This window comes from Peromyscus californicus, unplaced genomic scaffold (assembly GCF_007827085.1).
Source record: "Peromyscus californicus insignis strain IS unplaced genomic scaffold, ASM782708v3 Scaffold_13__1_contigs__length_99412109, whole genome shotgun sequence".
NCBI classification, from domain to species: domain Eukaryota; kingdom Metazoa; phylum Chordata; class Mammalia; order Rodentia; family Cricetidae; genus Peromyscus; species Peromyscus californicus.
The window spans coordinates 26406264-26430749 of NW_026294424.1; the positions used below are offsets into that span (position 1 = coordinate 26406264).

A 24486-nucleotide genomic window follows, 5' to 3' on the forward strand; every position below is an offset into this window, starting at 1 on the left:
AAACAGCTCCTCCGTACACACGTTCCTTCATTGGGTTTCTGGAAAGGGCACTTCTTAACCTGGCGTGAACGACTCTTCGGGCTTTGCAGTACTTGTGTGTAGCTTAGCTTTCTCCGCATGCCCCTCTGCACTCTCCCACCTCCTCACCTTGAACCCTAAGGCAGTGCCTCGGTGCTTTGGTACTCATTCCCAGAAGCTATGGTGTGTCTCAATACTTTGGCTACTGTCCAGTAATCGCTTCACAGACTTTAACCCTTTGCGTGCACTAGTACTTGAAGGAAGTCCCCAGAAACAAACACACTGGCAAAACCCATCTTCTTACCCTACAAAATGCATTGTTTGTTTTGGGTGTTGTTGGAGACGGGGTCTTGTTACCTATCCCTGGCTGTCCTGCTGCTTGCTGTGTAGCCCAGGCTGGACCTTACACCTGTTTCATCCCTGCTGCCTTGGCGTCTTCAGATTCAGAGGTGATTTCCTGAGGCTTAAAACAATTTGCATTCCTATTCAAATCTACCTCGAATATCCAACATCCGTTTCTGACAAAGTCCAGTACTAGTGAGACAATGTTGCTGTAGGTTTCTAAAGTAAGATACAACCCCCAACCCAGATAACTGAAATCCACAGTGGTCTGGAAATCAGAAAAGAGAGAGATGAGGGCAAAGGTTTGCTCTAGTCACATTGGGGCCTTCCTCAGTTGTGGTCTGTTTAGGATACAGACCGTTCCAGGGCAGAGTTGTGACATGACCCTAATCCATGATTTCTTTCAGCAGCCCAGAGTCTGCTAATGAAAATGAGCTGTGCCAGAAACTTCTTGAAGCACACAACCTGTGTATGCATTTTCTCTTAATGGGTTGAAACCACTTTGGAGCTATGCAGGGCAAGGGACCCAGCATTGGTAGTAGGTGAACAGTATTGGTCAGGTCAACCTATGAAAAGTTAAACCAACCAGATCTCTCACAGTGGCAGAAACGCTGTGTTTCTAATCTGGGTTACTGTACTACATTTTATTTTATGCCTATGACTGTTTGATTATATGTATTAATGTGTGTTACATTAGTGCCTGGTACCTGTGGAAGCCAAAAAGAGGGCATTAGATCCCCTGGAACTGGAGTCAGAGAAGGCTGCTCACAACTGTAGGTGCTGGGAACCAAACCTGGGTCCTCTGCAAGAGCAGCAAAGCGCTCTTAACTGCTGAGCCATCTCTCCATCCGGCTGATGTTATATATAAAACCTTTTTCTTATATGAGGTCATTTTATAGATAGGTGACTATAATGAATTATTCTATATACCATACTAAAAGCAGATTTTTGACTATGTGGAAGATCCTCAAATAAGGATTAGCATCTTGTGGTAGAAGAGCTATGGCTTACCTCCAGTCCTTACTGTGTGTCACGTTAGAATTCTGTGCCCTCCCTCTTCCAACATTTCTTAAAGTGTGGAAGGCCCACTAGATTCCTGGGTCCCCTCTCAGGTCTAGAGGTTATTTGCTGCTTCAGCAAATAGCTCAAGTGACCTGAATATTAAAATACTAAACACTTCATTGGAAACCTCTGTTTATTCCTGTCTTTATTCTTTTCCTCTCACATCCATTTCTCTCATGTCTTCTACTTTAGATCTTTTTGTGATCACTTGCATATTTCCTGTGCTCAAGTCTGACAGGAGACTGTTGTGTGACGCTGTTCTTGAGGAGACAGTAACAAAAGTCTAATTACCCAGAGCAAATCAAAGTAACACTATCATTCATGTCCAACTTGGTGAACTAATGAATTTCTTGGGGTTTCTTACAAGAGTATGGATAAGGGATGACTTACAGGAATGGATTACTCAAGGGCAATTATGTTACAAAAGTCCCACTCCAGCTTGGGTGACAGCTCATAGCTGAAATCTTGGGGCTCCCTGCATGACTCGCTTAACAGCTCCTTCAGTCAGAGAGTCTTTCTCCTCCTCAATCTTTACTGCTTTTATAACCTTGGGGAGGGAGAAGCCTTGTGAATCTGGTATGTTTTGGGGACTTCTGAGACTTGTGAGTTGTTTACTTCCTGTCTTAATAAGCCTCCCTTTAGAACTTCCTGAACTCTGAGGAGCTTTGTAAAGGTCCATAAGCTGACAGTGGGAGGTGTTCACCACAGCAGTGCTTGTAGCAGTGTGGTTTGGGCAACCTTACTGATGCTGTTGAGGTTCACCTCTAATTCAAATGAGCTAGTAGGTTTTCAGCGCGCGCGCGCGTGCGTGCGCGCGCGCACACACACACACACACACACACACACACACACACACACACACACGCTGTGGCTCTTCTGTCTACATTCCTCGACAGTTTCTACTGCCACGGCTTCCCCTCCATTTCCTGGTGCTCCCTTTCCAATTTTAAAGAGTGGGTGCAGCCGAGCGGCAGCTCTAACGTGGAGCAGTCCTGCCGCTCTGCGGCCCCTCCTGCCCACTCCTGCTTCCTAGTTAGAAACAGCCAAGCAGCCCAGGATTTTTAAAAGCTTTATTTCAAGACTAGCCCAAACATGTTTACGTCTGTGGTGTTGTACACGTCTTAGAAAGTGTGGGTGCTGGTCATCACCACAGTGATAAGCAATGGCTACAGCGGTGGTATCCGCCGGGAGCTGGGAAAGCCGTAGACACAAAGGCCTTTTAAAGCTGGCCCAAAGGGAGAGAGAATTAGCCGTGGAGAGTCAGACTAGACAGCAGGTGCATTCCCTTCTGAAATCAGGACTGACTGATTGACAAGTGAAATTGTCACCAGGCAGTTTGGGGATAGATTCAGGGTGCTGCTTACCAAAGGCAAGGGTGGGTGGTGGAGAAAATGTCTCTTACAGTGTTTTACCAGCACTATTAGGGTATATATCTCTCCTCCACAGGCAAGCTGAAAACAGTCATTTCCCACAAAGGAACATCCAGAATCACCCCGCTGGTTATGGATCCTGCTGCTTTAAAAGCTGGGCTCTGCTGATTCTGTCCTTAATGGCTCATTACTGGCATACTGAACTCTGACCTTTAGTAATGGCTACAGCTTCGTGGCCCTCAGATGTTCATATGCAGGAGCAGGCCTACGCCTAAGCTGGGAGTTCTCCAGAAAGGTACATGAAGTGATTAAGACGAGCTGCCTGTACCCCTTCCTGGTGGGCTGAGAAACTTCAGGCAGCCCCACTAGCTATGGGTCCCCCAAATCCGCAGAAGCCAGGCTGGGATCCTGTAGAGATGATTTTTGGAAGCACATTTCTCAGGCTTCCCACTTACAGTCTCCACTGCGCATCACCACTTTACGATTCTGGATCACTACCGTTCACAAACGTAACCTAAGAGGACCAGTGTCTGCACTTCTGCCCTCCCAGGGTCTGTGTGGGCTCCATCCTTACTGCGTTTGCACATCGACTAGGGACAGCTTTGCTATTCCTGCAGGTCCGAGGCATCGGGGCCCTTGACTGTACTGTGCTCATGTTAACAACAGGCATTCACTCAGGACTTATCTGCTCCCCTCCACTGGGAGGTGTGAAAATAAAGTCAGGGTAGGATCTGAACCAAGTGTATAGGCTTCCTGTAATCTGTTGTAACTTTGGAGAAAAACAATAGCAAAGAAGAAAATTACCCTATTATCCAGAAATAGCTATTAAATATTTGGTCTATATGTAGTTTTAGATGTCATAAATATTTCTCATATCATTGAATATAATTTTTGAAAAAAAATATTTTTATTTTGTTCTGAGATAGTCTTGTAGCCCAAGCTGGCCTCTAACTCACTTATGTAGCTAAGAACACATGCACCACCTACTCAGCTTCTAGAACATGATTCTTAGTTTTTGGTACTTGTGATTGAAACCATGGCCTTGCTAGTCAAACACTCTCCTACTAAGGACATCCTTGGCCTCAACTCTGTTTTTTAAGGTGACTATCTGGCTGTGGGTGGTGTGAACGAACAATTTTGGAGAGGAAGATCTGCCAACAGAGGACTAGTCAGGAGATAAATCAGGAATCTCGAGGAGCTGGCTGGAGATCTGTGCTTGGAAGACAAGGAGTGACTCGGTCAAGGTTATCTCAGAAAAGACAGTGTTAGATGAAAAAAGCAGGATTCCGCTTATTTGTGGTTTAAGCACAAGCAGGGCTAAACATGTTCTTAGAAAGCCACGTGTCAGCATTCAGTCAAGTTGGGTGTGTTCCCTGTGCCTGCGTTCCTACTTACCATGGAAGGCTGGCTCACCCAGGACGATCACAAGATCAAGGCCAGCCTAAGCAGCACAGGGAGACGCTGTCTCAAAGCTAATATTAAAAAAGAAAAGGGGTGGGGGCAGGTGGTTGTGTGGCTCAGTGGGTAAAGATACTGATACCAAGCTTGACCGCTTGATCCCTAGGGCCCACGTGGTAGAAGAAAACCAACTACTTGCTACAAGTTGTCCTATAACCTGTGTGCCATGGCACATGCAAACCTATACGTACATACATACATACACACACACACACACACTAAGTAAATAAATAGATGACAGATAGATAGATGACAGATAGATGGAATAAAATTGAAGGTTTTTAAAGAGAGAGAAAGGGGCAGGTAGGGAGAGAGCTCAGTCAGGAGAGTGCTGGTGTCTAGAGTGCTTGCCTCAAAAGCACAAGGACCTGAATTTGACCCCCAGTTTAAAAAAATAAAGTCTGGGCTTCGTGGCATTTGTTAGTCCTAGTGCTGATGAACTGGAGAGAGGTGGATCACTAGGATTGCTGGCCAGCCAGCTTAGCCTGCTTGGTGAATTCTAGGCTGGTGAGAGACCCTATCTCAAAAAAAAGGAAAGAAAAGTGGTGCTCAATAGCTGAGGTTGACCTCTGACCTCTGCATGCACATACACATATATGAACATGCATATACGTGCAAAAAAGAGAGAGACTGACAAAAAGAGGAAAGGATGGAAAAGGTGACAGACTGCTTCTCTGCAACGAGGGGGCCTTGGATTTCATCCCTATTTAAAAATAAATAAAACAATAAAAAAAAACAGGAAAGTAAAATTATGAACACAGAACCAAGAGAAGCAATTTTAAAATGGTTATTATAGTGGCTTCTTGGGGCTAGTAGTGTGCTCTCTTTATTAAAATGGGTAGTAGACACATGAGTATCACGTAATAATGGTAAAATGTACACCTTGCTTTTATATACTTCTTGGTATGCATGACAGAACACAGGCCTATTTTAGGCCGGCTGCAAAACATCAGGCTTCGTCAACCTCGACCAAAACCTGCAAGAGCTTAGGCTATCCCAGCGGCTCTTCCTCAGAAAGCACTCAAATCACCACTCACAGAATTTAATCTTGTTGCTCGTAAGCAACTGGCAGGAGCGCATCTATCTTTAGAATGGTTTCTGAACTGAGACAGGCAGGAGACACCGAGTCTGGATACAGAAGCACGCAAGGAAAGCAGTGGGGCTAACCAAGCACGGTGGAGCTAGGGAGAGCGTCTGCCAAGGGAGCAGAGCCACTTTCCTGGCTCCCAGGGCCATTTCCTCCCACCAGATGCTGAAGGAGAAAAGCAGGGCCAAGTGTCGCCAGGGTCTCAAGTTGTCCGAGTGACTAGGTGAGGCTGCCCACTGCCGTTCCTGCTTTCCCCAAACCACAAACCCATGTGCAGTGGATTGGGAAAAAAAATAGCTACTCGAACAACTTGAGACCCAAGAAACCATTTTAAACCTCTCCAGATTCCAGTGATAATTCTATTTTGAACTGTTTTCTGCCAGACTCTGGGAGAATGCTCTATCCACATTACTCACACACAGGTGAACAACAACAAAAAAAACATTTGTTTGTCCAGTGATCTCCCCCCGCCCCCAGTCTTCATTATAGTGGTGATCCTTCAAAAAGAATTCACCAGACCCTCACCCACTCTTGCTAATACCAACCTAAGGAAGAAACATCCACAGTTGAACGGCACAGCCAGGAGGGTTCGCTGTCGTTCCAACGTGTGTGCATTTTCACTTTCATGACAAAAATAGAAGCACTCTGTGCACATCACCTCATTGGAGTATTTTGAAATCTCACTGCTTGATCTATAGCATAGGAAGACATTGTGGGAAATAAGAATTTTGATTAACAGTCCATTGTTTTAAATGTGTGGCCATGTAAAACAGATGAGTTGTAAGTCTCAAATAATTATTTTATAATGGATATTCAGTCTGCCGTCATTCCCATCCACAACATGCCATGGAATAGAGAAAAAATCTGCACAACAGCTCCTTCTTTTGAAGTGCTCATAACACAATTCTAGCAACCTTTCAGCAAAGCGCTTCTGTGATGATTCAGGGTGGGTCCAGCTAGGGTCCAGACCAGAATGTAGCTCTTAGTGGTTTCAAAATAACAACAAAATAACAACACTCCTGAGCACAGAACTTCCACAAACACTGAATATCTGCAGTATCTTCTGAGGGCTTCACAGTCTAGAAAAAGAACAATCCAAAGACTTGCCTCCAAAGATTAACATGTCTATAAATGAAAGAGAGGGCCTAGCATATGTACGTAGATTTATAAAGGAATTATAAGTACTTTTAGTTTAAATTTCAAGATGCTCTTGGAACACATTTCAGAAATAGAAAAGGACAGATAATAGACATAGTTTAGAAATAGAATAGGAAATAGTTTCTCTCTCTCTCCCTATTCCCCTCCTCTCAGTTACCCACCAGGAGGCAAGCACTGTGGCCAATTTCACATACACAAAGTGTATAGAAGTTAATATATACATGAGTGTGTATCTTTCTAATGTAAATGATAGTAGTGTGTATTGTTTCTGTTCTTTGTGTGTGTGTAAGATGGTTTCTCCATGCAGTCCAGGATAGCCTTAAACTCTTCATTTAAAAAAGTCATCAAAATTCCCTTTCTTTTTCTTCCTTCCTCCCTTCCTCCCTCCTTCCCTCCCTCCCACCCCATCCCCGAGTCTCACTGTGTTGACCAAGCTAGTCTGGAAGCCCTGGGCTCCAGTGTTCTTGCCTCCGCACTAGCTGAGACTGTAGATGTGTGTGCACCAGGCTGTTCTGTCCTTTTCTCAACACTGTGCCTTGGAGTCACTTCCCTGTTAGTACTGAAGGAGCGGCTTTAGTCTTCAAGCCTACAAAGCAGGTCGTAGTGTGGATGTACCACATACAGAACGTTTATGTTGCGTCCAGTCGGTTCCTAGGGCAAGCACTGCAGCAACCATGACCTCCTCTGTGCCCTGCGTGGGAAGACTGGAGTGGAATTGCTGTTCCAGGTATAAGACTTTCTGTTGTTCTCTGGGAAGGCCTGGCTGTCCCGGAACTTGCTCTGTAGACCAGGCTGACCTGGAATTCACAGAGGATCCACCTGCCTCCGCCTCTCAATGCTCGGATTAAAGGCATGCACCACCACCACTTGGCTATGTGTTCTTTTTTTTTTTTTATTAAAAACTTTAAAATAATTTTTTGGTATATATGAGTGTTTTGCATGCATGTATGTATGTGCATCATCACATGCATGCCCTGTTCCTGGGGGAAGCAGAAGAGAGCGTCAGATCTCCTAGGACTGGAGTTATAGATGGTTGTGAGCCACCATGTGCTGGAAACTGAACACAGGGCCTCTGTAAGAGCAGCCCGTGTTCTTAACCACTGAGCAATCCTTCCAGCTCATTTGTGCACATTTTAAAATGTGATAGGTATCGCCAAATTGACTGTACAAGGTCCTGCCATTAAAAGAATATTTTGTAATGCATGTGCCAATTATTGTGGTGGTCTTTTTAAAGTACTTACACGGTGCTTTCCACAGGAAAGCCATGTCATCTCGCGATCACCGACCTCCCTGCAGTACTTCATAGCCTGTGTGTTAGCAAGAACAGCATATTGTACTTTCTCGGCTTGCGTTTTGAGTTGTGGATCTACCCTCATGGGGACTAAGCTGTGGTTTGCTAGGCTTTTAAAAAGAAACCTGTAACTAGGGTTGTCTATTCAAGCCTTTTTCTTGAATCTAAATTACTCTGGAATTTCTGGAGTTGAGAAAGTGAAATTGAGTAGAAGCCAAGACGAAAGCTAATGATCAGGCTTCCTCTTTAGATTGACTGGAGAAGACAGCAGGATTATGAGAAATCAATTACAGCCTTAAATTTTCAGTTCTAGTTACTACAAACTTTAATGTGACTAGGTAGGAATGATTTTTAACCATTTGTAATTACATGAATAATGCACATGTAAAAGCATAAAATCAGTAGCTCTAAGCCACAGTTAAAAAAAAAATTCCTGTCATTTGAAATGTGTAATATTGTCCCTTTATTTGGGTTTCTTCTCCCAAATAAATGCTATGTTTAGAACTGTTAGATTTTAGAAGATTCACAAAACTATCTAGAAACCCAGAATTCAGCCAGTTTAGGGCTTCTTTGGCCTGGTTAAATTCTTGGAGAATATTTCGCGAACTCACAAGAGACAGATCACATTTACTTGACACGTTTTGGGCACATGTAAAAATAGTCGCGGAGGTTTTAAAGCTTTAGAAAACTAGGGATTCCCTGCGCTAGGACCTGCAGTTACTCTACTAATTGGAACTGGAAGAGCACACCTAACGGAATTCCTCACGGCTGTAGGTTAGGGTCTTTGGTCCTCGGTGAGATTTTTTTCACGTACGATGAGGAAGCCAGGGAATGCTAGGTTTGCGGTCGGCGGGGTGGCTATAAATAGAAAGTGATGTGTTCTATTGCCAGGAGGGTGCGTCACAGAGTCCCTCCAGCAGCTCAAGAGCTCCGGGAAGCCACCTAGTAACTAACACTGCACCATTCAAGTCGGCAGGGGCTCCGGCTGAGGGGGCTGGGACAGCAGGGGGCGTGGACGGGAGGGGCGCGGGCAGCAGGGGGCGTGGGTTACAGGGGGCGTGGGCAGTAGGGGGCGCGGGCAGCAGGGGGCGTGGGCAGGAGGGGCCCGGGCTGCAGGGGGCGTGGGCAGGAGGGGCAGGAGGGGCCCGGGCATCAGGGGGCGTGGACAGGAGGGGCAGAAGGGGCCCGGGCATCAGGGGGCGTGGACAGGAGGGGCAGGAGGGGCCCGGGCAGCAGGGGGCGTGGACAGGAGGGGCAGGAGGGACCCGGGCAGCAGGGGGCGTGGGCAGGAGGGGCCCGGGCAGCAGGGGGCGTGGGCAGTAGGGGGCGTGGGCAGCAGGGGGCGTGGGCAGTAGGGGGCGTGGGCAGCAGGGGCCCGGGCTGCAGGGGGCGTGGGCAGGAGGGGCAGGAGGGACCCGGGCAGCAGGGGGCGTGGGCAGCAGGGGCCCGGGCTGCAGGGGGCGTGGGCAGGAGGGGCAGGAGGGGCCCGGGCTGCAGGGGGCTGCAGGAGGGAGGGGCCAGAGGGATGCGGGCTGCCGGGCTGAGGGCTGAAAGTGCGCGGGCAAGAAGGGCGCAGACCCCGCAGACCGGAGCCTCGTTGGAATCACAGGCGATCCCACCCGGTCCCACGCTGCGGGGCAGAGGAGGAAAAACAATAATCCCGGGGTCTCGAGTGGCGGTGGATACGAACGTCTGGGTTCCCAGCGCACCCCATTCCCCACCGAGCAGTTGGGTCCTGTGAAACCTACAATCTCAAAGCATCTGCTGGGCGGAAGAACTCCCTTTAGCCTAGACAGAGAAGCCGCCCCAGTGCCACACAGTGCGTGTGTGCGTGCGTGCGTGCGTGCGTGGAGTCGCTGTTGTAATTTCCACCGGCATTTTTGTAAATGACCTGTTCTGGGATTCCCCCGCCCAGGCGCCTGTCTTCACTCTGCCTGTTCCTGCAGCTCGACCCTGTCTCTTTTCCCGCTCTCTGTCTCTCCATATGTCTGTGTGTCTGTCTCTCCGTCTGTCTCTGTCTCTGTCTCTGTCTCTGTCTCTGTCTCTCTCTCTCTCTCTCTCTCTCTCTCTCTCTCTCTCACACACACACACACACACACACACACACAGAGCGTCTGTGGCTTTGCCCTGTGGCATACTGTTTATTTTCCTCTCCCTCTCGGCCCCTCCTCCACCCTGCTTTCTTTCTGACTGATGACTTTGTGGTCCCCTTGCCCTTTTCCACGTGTTGGTTTTATTTCTATAGCTCATCACTTACTCTATCCAACTCTTTCTATTTTTCTGTTACAGCTGCATTACCTTTTCTTCTGCCCAAAGTCCTGAACTCAAGGATTCCTGGAAACAACCCAAGAGTTCATAGCATTTTTGCCTCAGCAAAGGATGCTGAATTCCACTTGCAAGGATTATACTCAGGTCGTGCTCTTGTAGCTGGGGAAGTCACAGGCCTCTGAACTCTCTGGCATGTTTGCTTAAAATAGGGGGGAAGGGGCATGGTTCCAGAAAAGAAAGGGGGGCTTTTGTGTGTTTGGTTGGTTGGTTATGAATTCTCAAGACAGAGTTGCACTGTATGGCCCTGGCTGTTCTGGAACTAACGTTGTAGATCAGGCTCAAACTCAGAGATCTACCTGCCTCTGCCTCCCGAGTGCTGGGATTAAAGGTGTGTGCCACCACCACCCTGCTAGAGGGCACATTTTCAAGTTAAGATTTTATAGACTCCATTTGCTTTTTTGTTTGTTTGATTATTTGGTTGGTTGGTTGGTTGGTTTTTTAGTTGTTTTTGCAGCTATTCGGTGGTGGCGCACGCCTTTAATCCCAGCACTCAGGAGGCAGAGGCAGGTGGATCTCTGTGAGTTCAAGCCCAGCCTGGTCTACAGAGAAACTCTGTGTAGCGTGAATACTAATTGGTCTTAATAAAAATCCGGAGCCAGATATCGGAGTAAATGCTGAAAGATCAGAAAGACGAAGGAACAAGCCACAGCCACCTCTCACCTCACCAACTTCTCAGCCGAAAAGACTGAGCTCCTGTCTCCTCCCGCCTTATATTCCGTTTCTCTGCCCAGCCACATCACTTCCTGTCTCCACCTCCCTAGTGCTGGGATTAAGGGCCTGTTTGCCTCCCAAGTACTGGGAGCAAAGGCGTGAGATCCCAAGTGCAGGCATTAAAGGTGTGTGCCCCCACTGCCTGGCCTCTATGGCTAACTAGTGGCTGACTTTACCCTCGGATCTTCAGGCAAGCTTTATTTGTTAGAGCACACACAAAGTATCACCACAGCCCTGTCTCAGAAAACAACAAAAATTGTTTTCTTGGTTTTTAAATGTTTTCATTACATCTTAATCTATTTTTTCTTTTTTCTCATTCTCCCTCTGGAATTGTGAACTGAAGCCAGGGCCTTGCACTTGCTAGACAAGTGCTTTAACACAGAACTAAAATCCTAACCCCATTTTATTTATTTTGTGTGTACGAACATGTGTGAGGGTGGACACAGCCATACCGTAGTGCACATGTGGAGCTCAGACATCAAGCTCTGGTGTGGTCCTCACCTTCCACCTTGTGTGAAATGGACCCTTTGGTGTTCACACCTGCGTCCACAAGGTCCTCCCTGCATCAGGTTTCCGGAGGCTTCTCGTAGCAGCACGGTGATCACAGACCGTGCATAACTGGCCGGGGTTTGTATCGTTTCTGGATTTAAACTCAGATCTGCATGCCTGTGCAACCCTGAAACTGTTTCAAATTAGATGTGTTCATTTTATTTTATGTGTGAATGTTTTGCCTGCATGTATGTATGTGCAACAGAAACTGAAACTGAAGTTATCGATGACTGTGAACCACTCTGTGCATTCTGGGAACTGAACCCAGGTCCTCTGCAAGAGCAACAAATGCTCTTAACCACTGAGTGACCTCTCTAGCCCCTAGAATTGTTTTTGGTTTGTTTGTTTTTAAAAATTGTGCATGTATGTATGTATGTAATATCCCAAGAGCAAAATTTTGATCATACAAAGTTTAAAGTTATGACACTGGCGTCTTCCATCCTTTTTACACTTGTTCCCATCTGTGGGAATAACTGGCTACTTTGCACTGTGGCCTAGATTACCGAGTGTACACATCTTAACAGTGCACATTTGAGATAGCTCCTGCAGACTGGAGAGATGGCCCAGTGTTAAGAGCACTTGTTTCTCTAGCAGAGGACCCAGCTTCACGTCACAGCAGCCATATAGCAGCTCACAACCACCCATAACTCCAGTTTCAAGAGATTCATTGCTTTCTTCTAACTTCTGTGAGTACCAAGCATGGATGTGGTGGCATACAAATGTATAGGCAAAACACTCATACACATTAAATAATTTTCTAAAAATCAAAAAAAGAAGAAAGGAAGAAATAAGAGAAGAGAAAGGAAAAGAAAAAGCCCCTGGACTTGAGACATGAAAAACCTCAGACAGGTGGAATGGTTCAGGGGGTAACTGTGATTGTCACTAAATCTGAGGACCTGAGTTCAGTTCCCAGAACCCACATGGCTGAAGGAGAACAGGCTTTGGCAAGTTTTCCTCTGGCCTTTCATATGTGCACTGTGGTACAGGAACACCCAACACATACATACAGATATATGTTAACAAATGTAAGAAAATACTTTAAAGCAACTCAAATAAGCAACAAATAGTTAAAATTTTAACAGCCGGGTGTGGTCTGTGTGGGAGTCTGCCAGAGTCCAGCTCTCACCTTTTGAAGGGTTCTTAGGGGAAGGAGAGAGGACTAAGGAAATGATGGAAAGATAGAAAGAGATGACAAGAAAGACTATGCTTCGGGAGTGCCCTAGGTCAATACCCAGCCGCCCAGAGCTTTATTCAAAAGGGCTTTTTATAACATTCCAACGGAAGAGGCAGAAGACTTCCCCCTGCAAGATAAAAGCACACCATACAACCAAGTGTAAACCCTTCCAAACACGTGGTAAATATGCCCGTGGCCAAATCATCTCCTTATGCAGCCCTGCTGGGTAAAGCAAGCTCAGATTCTCTGACCCTGAGTAAGGTCTTACTAGATAGCCTCTGTGAGCCTCCACAGTCCTGCACCCCTGTAATCCCAGCACTTGGGAGACAGAAAGATAAGTTCAAGGCCAATCAGTGTTACATGAGAAACACTCGAAAATAACAGTAAAAATAAAACTTCAACAAAAAGTTGGCCTTTTGTGGCAAAAATATTTAGAGGTGAGAAGGAATTTGAGTGGATAGCCAGGATAATTAGAGGAGAGTTGAGCATTTCCAGGAAGCACTTGGAGCTGTCCCTGGAGTGGGCAGCACTGGGCAGAGAGCACACACATTTCTTAGCAGGTGACACTGGATGGAAATGCAGGTATAGCCATGGTAGGAAAAGGAGAGGTAGCGGTAGCAGCATGCAGAGGCGAGTGGCCTGCTTGAGAGGTAGAAAGGCAAGGGACTGGCAGGTTCACTCTGGACGGAACCAGCCAAGGATGGGGCCCCTCCACCCTACCTCCACTTCTACAGCATTCCTAAGCTACCAAACGTGCTCTCCCCAGACAAGGCCTAGGTGGAAGGGACCTCAGTAGCAAGCAGTGGGTCGTGACATATTTATTCCCGTAAGCCAACCTCATGCCCCTCAAGAAACGGTAAAGATTTGGGAGCCCAAAGTTCAGATTCTCAGACACTATAGTTGGGACAATAACAATAATTTGCTGAATTTTACTTCAAGTAACTTTGATGAGCTTTAACACGTTCATTTGGTCTTCGTAAGACTGAGAAACCCAGGTTTCGAGGAGCAACTAAAAGCCTCTTTGTCCAAGCTCTACCCCTGAGTTACACTCCAGCCCTTGATTTAGGTCCCAGAGCACACGGCCCATGCGTGATACAGCAGGACCCAAACCCTTGTCTAGCTTCCTTTCTTTAGATGGTGCTGGGAATCAAACCAGAGATTTCAGACGTGCTAGGCAAATGCTCTACCACTGACCCCTCAACGCAGTCTTTAAAATAGGAGAGTCTGTCTGCTTGAAATAGCAAGGCACAGCCCAAGCTTTGTGGCCGGCTTTGAAAAGCAAAGGAGTTTGGTCCTCATGCAGTGTCGTAGTTGGCCCTTCACAGCAGCAAGAGACAAGTTGGGCTTTCCTGCCTCAGCCCAGGCAGCAGCCGCTGTTAGCAACAGTGGGAGGCCAGGGGAGGGTCAGCAGGGTGACAACTGAATGGCCTGGAACAGAGACAGGGGCAAAAAGGCATGAGGCAGAGCTGAGGAGGAATCAGAGGAGTCACGGACCGCGTGTCCTGGGCTGGAGGTCGTTGTTGAATTGCACAGTCCAACAGCAAGGGTTTGGTAACAGACTGCCCTAATTCAAGTCCTAGCTCTGACTTTTAACAAGCTTGTGGACTTCTCTATGCCTCAACTTTTTACCTGTAAAATGGGGATAAGGATGGTAATGCTAATCACCCCTCTTGGAGGTGTTTTGAGGGTTACAGAGTGTTTAGTTAGGTTTGTATTGCCATGAAGAGACACCATAACCATGGCAACCCTTATAAAGAGAACATTTCATTGAGGTGGCTTACAGTTTCAGAGGTTTAGTCCATTATCATTGTGGTGGGGAGCAGGGTGCCATTCAGGCAGACATGGTGCTGGAAAAGAAGCTGAGAGTCCTACATCTTGCAGACAACAGGAAGTCGACTGAGACACCGGGCAGTATCCTGAGCACAGGAAACCTCGAAGCTCACCTCCACAATGACACACTTCCTCCAACAAGGCCACACCCACTCCCTGTGAGATTATGGGGGCCAATTATATTCCAACTACCACACAGAGCACCTTGAGCAGACACATGTAAGGGCTCTTTCAGGATAAGATGTCACTATGGTAACCATCGAGCTTTACCCAGGGTAAGCCTTGGGGACTAAGAGAAGAGGGTTAATGGTGGTTCCCATAGCAGGTGTGTATTTCCCAGCAAGAAGAAAAGGGCAAACGCTCTCCCACTGACCACTCGATGCAGTCACGGACAAACAGGAAGCCTAGGAGAAGTCCTACAAAGGCCAGGTAGGAGCCCAAGCAAAGCATGAGATCCCCAGATCCACTCCCCCCCACCCCTACTCCTCACTAACCCTGCCCTTCCTGTGACTGGAGAACTAAAAGGGAATAAGTAGGGCTCGCCGTTAATCCCAGCACTCAGGAAGCAGAGGCAGGTGGATCTCTGAGTTGAGGCCAGCATGGTCTGTCTACAGAGCAAGTTCCAGGACAGCCAGGGCTACATAGTGAGATACTAAGTCAAACAAAACAAACAAACAAAAAAAAACCTGAAATGAGGATTCTACGGAATGAAGAGAACATTGGGTATAGTGGTGAGCCAAGTGTGGACTTAGAGAGTGCAATAAAGACAAGCTGTACCTTTAAGTAAGCTACCTCACTTCTTTGAACCTAAATTTTCACATCTGTAAAACAAACCAGAGGGCGTTTTTGGAGGGTGGGTCTTTCCATGTCTCCCTCCTCTTCTGGACACACTCTCTCGTAGTACTCCAACTATTTTCTTACCTGGCGGTATCTTTCTGGTCACCATGGACCAGTTCTCAAGTGGAACCTCCCCTAAATGGGCCAATGAGAAAATTTTCTTGACATTATTGCTTTATCTTTGTTTGGAACTCACTGTGTAGACCAGGTGGGCCTTGAACTTATGCCATCCAACTCTACCTCCCAAAGCTGGGGTTACAAGCCTGGGCTACCATGCCAGGCTGGTTAGTTACTTAATGTAATTTACATTTTAGCTTTCAATAGTAATTTTTTTTTGAGACAGTGTTTCTCTGTGAAGCCCTGGCTGTCCTGGGACTCACTCTGTAGACCAGGCTGGCTTTGAACTCACAGAGATTCGCTTGCTTCTGCCTTCCAAGTGTTGGGATTAAAAGCATGTGCCACCGCCGCCGCCGCCGCCCAGGAGTAAAATACTTTTTTACTTAGACTTGTTTTGTTTTGTTTTGAGGCAGGGTCTCACAATGTAGCCCTGGCTGTCCTGGAACTTTCAGAGATCTGTCTGCCTCTGCCTCCTGAGTACTGGGATTAAAGGTGCGCATCACCATGTCTGGCTAGACTTCTTAAGTATTTATGGATTCCAATATATAAAAATGTGCATGTTTGCCATTGTGCAAGGATGCCTGATAGTAATGAACTTTTCTATTTTTAATAATCTCTCCGCAATATGAATTTTAACATGTATGCACATGCCCATATTTATATCTGAAATTGTATGTCAGACTTTAAAAAAAATTATCTGCATATGTGTATGCCTCTGTATGGATGTGAATGTGAGTGTAGAGGCCAGAAGAGGGTGTTAGATCCCCTGGGGCTGGAGTTACAGGTGCTTGTGAGCCACACACCCTAGGTGCTGGAAACCAGTTCAGGTCCACTGCAAGAGCAGTGCTCACTCTTGCCGGCTGAGCCAACTCTCCAGCTCCTGAAATGCATTTCTGTTTTTTTTTTTTTTTTCATTCTAGAACAGGTCTTGTTAACTGTTGTTATTTTTGAGGCAGAGTCTCCCTTTGTAGCCCTGGCGGGCCTGGAGCTCCCTGTGTAGATCAGACTGGCCTAGAGCTCGTGGAGATCCACCTGCCTCTGCCTCTCAAGTGCTGGGATTAAAAGCATGTGCCACCACATTTGGCTTTGCCCTATACCAGTGAATTCTTGGTAATTGATGGAGTTAGGGACAGTGAATTCATAGATGATGTTAATCGAGAACCTACAAGATTATGAGATCCCACTTTTTTGCCCTGTTATTTAAATCTCCTTCCTTGCAGGAGGTTGGGAGAAAACATAACACCATTTGAATTCTGAGCTTGCATGTGTACTAGTAAAATTATCTATTTTGCATTTCATAGACTCTTATAGCCCACTTTTCTTAGTGACTTAGCTTCCTGTTGTAAAATTGCAGGCAATGAAAAGAGCCAGGAAGAGGAGATTGTGTGCCTGGACGTGGGTTTGGAAGTCACAGCACACATGTACCTGTGTGTGAGTGAGTGTGTGTGTGCGTGCGTGCGCGCGTGTGCTCACGTGCACAGGTCAGAGGACAACTTTGGGGACGTGGCTCTCTCCTTCCACTATTTAAGCTCCCAGGAGCAAACTCAGGTCATCAGGCTTAGCAAGTGACCGCCTTTAACAGCCACCCTGATGGTTCAGCACATTTCAATAACAAAACATGGTTTAGGAAGCCTGAGGCAGGTGGGGTGAAAGCCAGCCTGGGCTATATGATGAGCCCCTGTCTCAAAACGAAAACAACACACAGATTGTGTGGACTAGAGCTGGATATAGTGGTACCTACTGACTGGTGCCCACAGGAGTCTAGTTACCAACCTCATCCTACATAAATGTTGGGTCCAGCTATCTAGAAAGCACGTTTACTTTCTTCCCACTTAACTCTTCCTGCCAGAGAACTCCTAACCAGAGGCTAACTGAATCAGCAATGTGGTACCTGGGTTAACCTATCTAGGCTATATCCTCCTTCATACATATGGGAGGAGGGGGCGGACACCCACATGGTGGGAACGAAACCCAGGGCCCACCCACGCTAAGCCCCTCCCTCCCCCTTCCCGTTCTCTACACTGTCCCCTGCCTTTCTCTACATTGAACTTCTGCTTGGGGACCTTCTTGCTCTCCTGGTCATCACATCTGGTCTCAGTTGGGTATTTCTTGGGTCTCGGTTCCACCTCCTTAAGTAGTAAATGGGCTTCCTAGGAGATAGCAAGGGATGGTCAGTGCAAGGAACTCTTCTAGACCCATGGCTGATCATAGTCTTTAATCTTCTCTCTTTGACAATCATACAACTTAGCACCAATATTTTAAATAGGCCAGGCCTGGTGGTGCACACCTGTAATCCCAGCACCTGAGAGGCAAAGGAAGATGATTGCCCAAAGTTCAAAGCCAGCCTGGTCCTCATAGTGAATTGAGGCCAGCGAGGGCTATATAGCAAGATCCACCCCTCCCAAAAGAAGGGAGGATGGTACAAGGCTAGAATGTGGATAACTGTACAGACATATGGGAAGGAGGAGAACTGGTGATGCCCCCACCCAGGAACTACTCATTTTTATAGTTGCCATGAGACTTGACTTTAAAATTAGTGTCACATATGCAGTCTTGTTCTGAATCTTTTAATCTCTTCAAGTTATGACCTGATATCTGGAACCTGATATCTGATAACTTGGAAATAGGTCATGGGTACAAAAAAAGGAGCCCGGATTATTAGCACAACCATGCCTAATCAAATGGCATGGACTAAAACATAAAGCCCCAATAATTAGTGTTAGGACTGGTGAAGAGAGGCAGGAGAGAGTGGAGAAACCGTGGTGAGTGTCAGGCAGACCGAGCTGCCAATCAGACATCACACAAGAAGGGGGAGGAGGAAGGGAAGCCCCATAGCCAGTTGACTCTAACCAGGGATCCAAGGAGGGGCCGTGTCTGAGGAGCTACTCACTAACTCATTTTAAACCCAGTCAGTAAATCTTACTGGGCACCTATAATTGATGGGCAGGGGAGTCAGGAGATCTGGATAACTTCTTGTGAATGCTAACTCCGTGCCAACTTGCCCAGGCCAACAGATGTCCAGTTAACTATTAAAATATTTCTACATGTGAAAACTGGAACAATGTCTCAGCAGTTAAGAGCACACTGGATACTCTTCTTCGAGAGGACCAGGGTTTGATTCCCAGCACCCACATTATGGCTCTCAACCGTCTGTAACTCCAGCAATCTGATGCCTTCCTGGTCTCTGTGAGCACCAGGCATACATGCGGTACACATCTATGCAGGCAAACACTCATACATGTGAAAAAGAAAATTAAAATATTTCCACATGTCAATGGGGCTATCTCCAAAGAGACTAGCATTCATTTAAATCTGTGGTCTGAGTAGAGAGGTTACTCTAATTGTTGACAGTGGGCATAGTCTAGTTCACTAAGGGCCTGAATATTGAAGAAGGATGGGGGAAGGGCCAGTGTGGTTCTGTTTAAGCCACACCCACCTTCTGCTGTAAGAAATGTCTTCCTGGTTCTCCACCTGTGGACTTAGACTAGACCTATACCACCAAGATGCTTGTGACTGGCTTGCAGATGGCAGTCTAGGACTTCTCAGCCTTCAGTTTCTTGTGAGCCAATCCTGTGTAATAAATCTCAGTGAGCTGCCTCGCTCTGTTTCTCTGGAAAACTGTGACCAATGCAAGTCCAGACCTTTCTGTGTTCCAGTCTCAGTCTCTTGTAAAACTGTAGTATGTTCTCAACACAGTAGCTGAAGTAAGCTGATTTAAAAAAAATATATGTCACCAGAGAGTCTAATGGAAAGCTTAGGAGGTGCTAAGTCAAGGAAAGAAAATAAAGTACTAGAAAAGGGGATAAAGGTGTGCAGCTTCTGGGCCTCACAGGCAAGAACCATCAGACATGCTCTGCGCAAAGACACAGCAAAAGCGTGGAAACCAAGGAAAAGTGAAAGTCTGCTTGAGTGCCAATGGAGTGGCCACATAGTGTAGAGATAAAGCCATGCTTGGGGAAACTTGGGTTGGATGATCAGAGGGTCCATGTGGCACCATTTCAGGAAGAAGTACATGCGTCCCCAGGAGGAGCGAAAAGCCTGTGGTTAGCTGGCGGTTAAGACAACATTTAGACATATAGTTGATACAATATTTATGTTAGAGTTGAAAGGAAAAGACAAAAATCACAGGAAGGACTTAAAAATCAGCATCATCTTCCTCTTGAAACCTTTCAATGACTTCTTGTCTTTATTTCTAGTGAAGCCGCAGCCCTCCCAGCAAGGAATGCCCTGCCCTCCCCTTCTCTCTCTGTCTGTCCCAGCATCCCCTCCTTGCCCTTCCCTGCTCGGCTGACCGTAGCGCCTTGTGCACTGGGGCTGGCCTCTGTGCACTGGCCGATGATGGGATCTCTTCCTGTGCAGGGCTTTCCTCAGTCGTCATCTGTACAGGCGTTCCTCTCAGGTGATTGCATAAAGGTCCCTGAATTTCCATTCTCTTTCTCTTCACTTACTCCTCTTCACCTGTCACTGTCTGGCATGAAGAACGTTGCAGTTATTTTCTCTCTGCCCCTTGGGCATAAGCTCCCCAGGGACCGAGATTTTTGGTCTGTTTGGGTCACTGCTCCATCCTGGACCCAGAAGTGGCCTATATTGAGCAAATGCTCAATAAACCGTTGTTGGCTGACTGTACAAAGACAACTATACATCTAAATGTCTTCACAAGTCCTTTGGACACATAGACTCCTTCATGCCCTAGAAAGGACCCAGCAAGTGGCAGGTGTAGCTGATGACCAAGTACACTGGGTAGAAGGTGATCTTTCTGGGTTTTTTGTTATACTATCAAACTACAGCTCCCAGCTGAGCTGTTAAATGATGGGAGGAATACAGTCTGGCTAGGTGACAGGTACCCTGGTGGAGAATGGTAATTCAGCAAGGACACTGCCTCTAGGTAGTCAAACAGGCAAACACTGAAGAGTTAGGGTGGTGATGCATAGTGATGTCTCAGCACTCAGGAGGCAAAGGGATCTCAAGTTCAAGGCCTGTCAGGGTATACAATGAGACGTGGTCTCCAAATTTTTTAATGTAGCTGAATGGTAGAACACTTGCCTAACACACGTAAGCGTAGGCTCTGGGCTTGAACCAGCACACGAAAAAGAAAAACAGATAAGCAGGCAGGTAGGTAGGCACTTGTGAGGCCAGGATCGTTCTAGAGGCTGATTAATCCTATTATGCAAGGTTTTTGGAAGGAACCAGCGAAGTGCCTGTGGCAGCTTTGAGCACAGATTGTGCTCCTTAAATAGTGACTATTAGACTGTCAGCCACTGTCCCCGTCCAGTACAACCACACCTTATTGACAATGAACATGCGACCCACTAGGAAGCCCAGGGCCACTCAGCTACCTTACCTAATACAGTTGTGAGGTCACAGATTCTTAAAACACATGAGGCCATGCCAAGACCCACTCGGGCACCTTCCACAGTTCATGTCCAACTTTGTCCAGAAGCATCGATGACTTTAGACATTAAACATTGGAAGAATTCATGTGTCATATTTCAAAACTATTTAGGCAGATGTTTAAAACCAACATCAAAAGAATTCGCCAGGTTTCAGAGGCTAGGTGTCGCTCCACACTCTTCTAACACCACAGTTCCACAGGAGGGGCGCTGTGTGTTTCTCTGGCCGTGGATCTTTTCCAAGGGTATGGAGAGAAAACGGTCCGAAGTGAGCAAAGCCTGGACTCTGATCGACCTGTCTTTTCCTCTGGATGTTTTCCTTTTTCTTTCCCCAAAGTTCACCCTCCAGTTACTACGGTTTCCCGGCTCTCCGCTTATTATTTAGTCACACTCCTGCTTACTCCTCACCGTCCTCTCATCCCTTCCTGATTCCTAGACTTTGATGATTGGGTGACTTTCTTCTTCACTTGCCTTCCTGAAAACCCTTCCAAGTGTGACCCTAAGTTCCCAACCACCCTTTCCCTCCTCTGCAGCATTTCTGGCCTTAAAATGAAGCCCTAGAGCTGGGGAGATGCCTTAGTGGTCGAGAGCACTGGCGGCTCTTCCAGAGGACCCGGGTTTGAGTCCCAGCCCTCATGTGACAGCTTACAACCTTCTTCAACTGCAGTCCCTGTTTTAGCCTTTGCAGGCACTACACACATGTGGTGTACAACCTACATGTAGGCCAAACACCCATGCACACAATAATAATTTGTAAAACATTTAGCCCCAACTACACTAGCTGAGAATGCTTCTGTCCCACCCTTTCACCAAATTCATTCAGTTTGAAAGTTGCTTTGCTTCCTTCCTATTTCAAACTGGGGGAGCGAGGGGGGAGGCAAGCTTAGTGAATGCCCGTCCCTTACAGCTTGAAAGAGTTAATATGCAAACAGCACTTTAAAAAATATTTATTTTATGTGTATTTTGCTGGCATGCATATATATGCACACCATGTGCGTCCCTAGTGCCACGGATGTCCTGGAACTGGAGTTACAGACAGTTGTAATCTGCCATGTGAATACTGGGAATTGAACCTGGGTCCTCTAGAGGAGCATCCAGGGCTCTTAACCACGGAGCCATTTCTCCGGCCCTGGAAGTGGCATTTTTAAAGACTTAAGAGAAACTGCAACACTTGGAAAGCCAAGGCTCTGTGTGTGTTGCTATGGCCTAACAGCACTTGAGGCCGAAAGTTCTGAAACCATGGCATGTTTCTGAACAGGGAACCCAGGAGAGCCACAGACCTCAGTGGCTCTCCATTCTGAGCATCCATTCTGAGGATTGCAGAAAGACCCCGTGCTTCTTCTTGAGTGACCCCTCAAATTTCCAAGTCATATTACTCGCTCCTGCCCTTGGCCAATGCAGCACATTAGGGAAAGCCAGACCCTAGCCTTTTTCTCACTTGCCAGCCAGCTGCCAGAAAGCCAGCTTCTCATTCTCAGAGCCCTGGGAGTTTTCCTGCGGGGAGGGCTACAACCAGCTCTTGCCTTATTATTCCTCCATTTTCTCCCTTTGCGGTGGTCGGCTAGCTGGGCTATGGAAGGGATCCCAGGAGCCTCAAAGCCCACTCCCGCAGTACAGGTTCACCCTTGAGGAAAGCACTACCCAGGCAAGGAGGAAGCGCCACGTGGACAGCTTATGACTCTGATTTGTTTAGCTCTATCTGCCTTTGGTTGGCATAAACACTTCTGAAAAATGGGCTACAGCTGCAGCCTTTTACTTTGGTTCCCTTTAACGAGGGTTTATAAAACGACTCACTATGCAGAACACATGTTCTAAGTATAGAATTACTTGGTGGATTGAAACAGTGTGGAGGGATGTCAGACACATGTTTAAAATATTCTTAAAATACATAATTATGTCGTGGGCCAATCAGGTACATAATGCATATTTGGATGTCCCGTTTAATTGCTGCTTACCTGGGGGATAGGAATCTTGCTCATCTCCTGGGTTAAACTGCAGATTTTTAGAAACCCTCCAACCGCATATTTACTTGATTCATTCTGGTCTCTTGGGCGATGAATCCTTTGCCAAAGAAAGGGCTTTCCATGCAAAACGAGACAATTAAACGCATGAGGTGGTGGTGGTGGTGGCTGCCCATGAAAAGAGAAGGGCTTCATCTCTCATGATTCAGAGATAAACACCCCATAGCTGGGCACAACCCCAAAGCTTTAAAATGAACCCACAGCAGTAATCACGGAGTCCGCTTTCCCATCCAGCATCTCCTTACAGCCCCTTAGGGAACAGAAAAGCAAGGCGTATCATTCTGGAGTTTTTAAGAGGGCCACAGGGAGACGAGGCTGGATGTCTTCACCTCTATAACCCAGCGAGTCCAGGAGGAATTCTAGCCCAACCTCCTGAAAGCCCTGCTTCTCCTCCCCCTACAGTACCCGTCTCAAAAAGCCTCACCATCCATACTCATGCTGCATGTCTTCCTCACTCTGTCACGTCCAATCAGGAACTATGTAGGCACATCATTTGACTTCTCAGTCTCCTCCCCTGTAGAGTACTGCAAGAGTACTGACCCGATACAGTTGATAATACAGGCATGGTGGCAAATGCCTATCCAGAACACCAGGGGCGGAAGCAAGAGGGCTGCTGTGGGTTCAGCCCAGCCAAGACTGCGTAGTGGAACACTGTCTCACAAGCAAGAGAAAGGAGATCCCTTCCCCTCTCCCCAGTGCCACCATCAATGCTCCGATTCGAGCCGATGCCGGATTCTCCCGCTCTCCCAATGGCCCAGGGCTGGCCTTTTCTCGTTCTCCAGGCCCATCCCAATCCTTTAAAACTATGTTTTATTTTATTTTTACCAAATCCAGGCATGCTGCTCCTACGCCTGAAAGTCTTCCATGGTCCCACCCACTGTTCAAAGGCAAAGCCCAGCTTATAGAAATGGCTTCCAAGGCCATTTGTGATCAGCCCCTGCCTCACATCCGAGTCCTGTCTGTGTCCTGGAAGGTTGGATTGACTAAGTCTGACTTCAGCAGTAATGGATCAAAGGTATGCATTCACATGAGGTATCAGGCCCCCTAGTCACCTCCACTTCTGGAAACAAGTGGACTTTCTTGACACAGCAGTTATTAAGAGAGTTGGAGAACCATGCTCCCCGCCCCCATCCCTGTCAAAGCTTGTAGTTTATGTTTAGTTCCCCGGCCACTTCAGGCAATAGACCCTCTGAGGGGTGGCTGGTGGGCACCAGGCGTCCCATGACAGATTATGGAAGACTGAGAGCCGGATTTGATGGCTTCTCCAGGCATTCTGGAAGCGTCGTCACGCCTTCTGCAAGTGTGGGCACCACGAGTGAGACCCCACACTGAAGCCCTAGACTGTCATCTACCTCTCTTGCTCATTTTCTTTCCACGTCCGCCTCTGACCGAACAGGCTCTCTCCTGGCTGTAGGGAAGCCAGTCTCTGCCTTCAGTAGATAAAACTGCCGGGGGCTGTGGCGGCTGTTCTCGGTTGTCAACTTGACCACATCTGGAGTGAACTAAGACCCAAACGGCTGGGCACACCTGTGAGGGACTTTTTTTTTCTTAATTAAATCATTTGAAGTGGGATGACCCACTTTTAATCCAGATCTTTTGTTGTTGTTGTTGTTGTTGGGGTTTTTTTTTGTTTTGTTTTTTCAAGACAAAGTTTCTCTGTAGCCCAGGCTGGCCTTGAACTCAAGGGAGATCCACCTGCCTCTGCCTCCTGAGTGCTGGGATTAAAGGCGTGCGCCACGACTG

The 24486-nt window shown here is 47.1% G+C and overlaps 1 long non-coding RNA gene across 1 annotated transcript in view; it reads left to right on the plus strand.

The window, feature by feature from the left end:
* The window catches only part of LOC128108323 (uncharacterized), a 32390-nt gene that overhangs the window by 550 nt on the left and 7354 nt on the right, over nucleotides 1-24486 (plus strand). Inside the window, exon 2 of the long non-coding RNA XR_008217429.1 lies at nucleotides 23578-23758. This is a non-coding gene — a long non-coding RNA (uncharacterized LOC128108323). The remainder of the gene's footprint in view (nucleotides 1-23577; nucleotides 23759-24486) is intronic.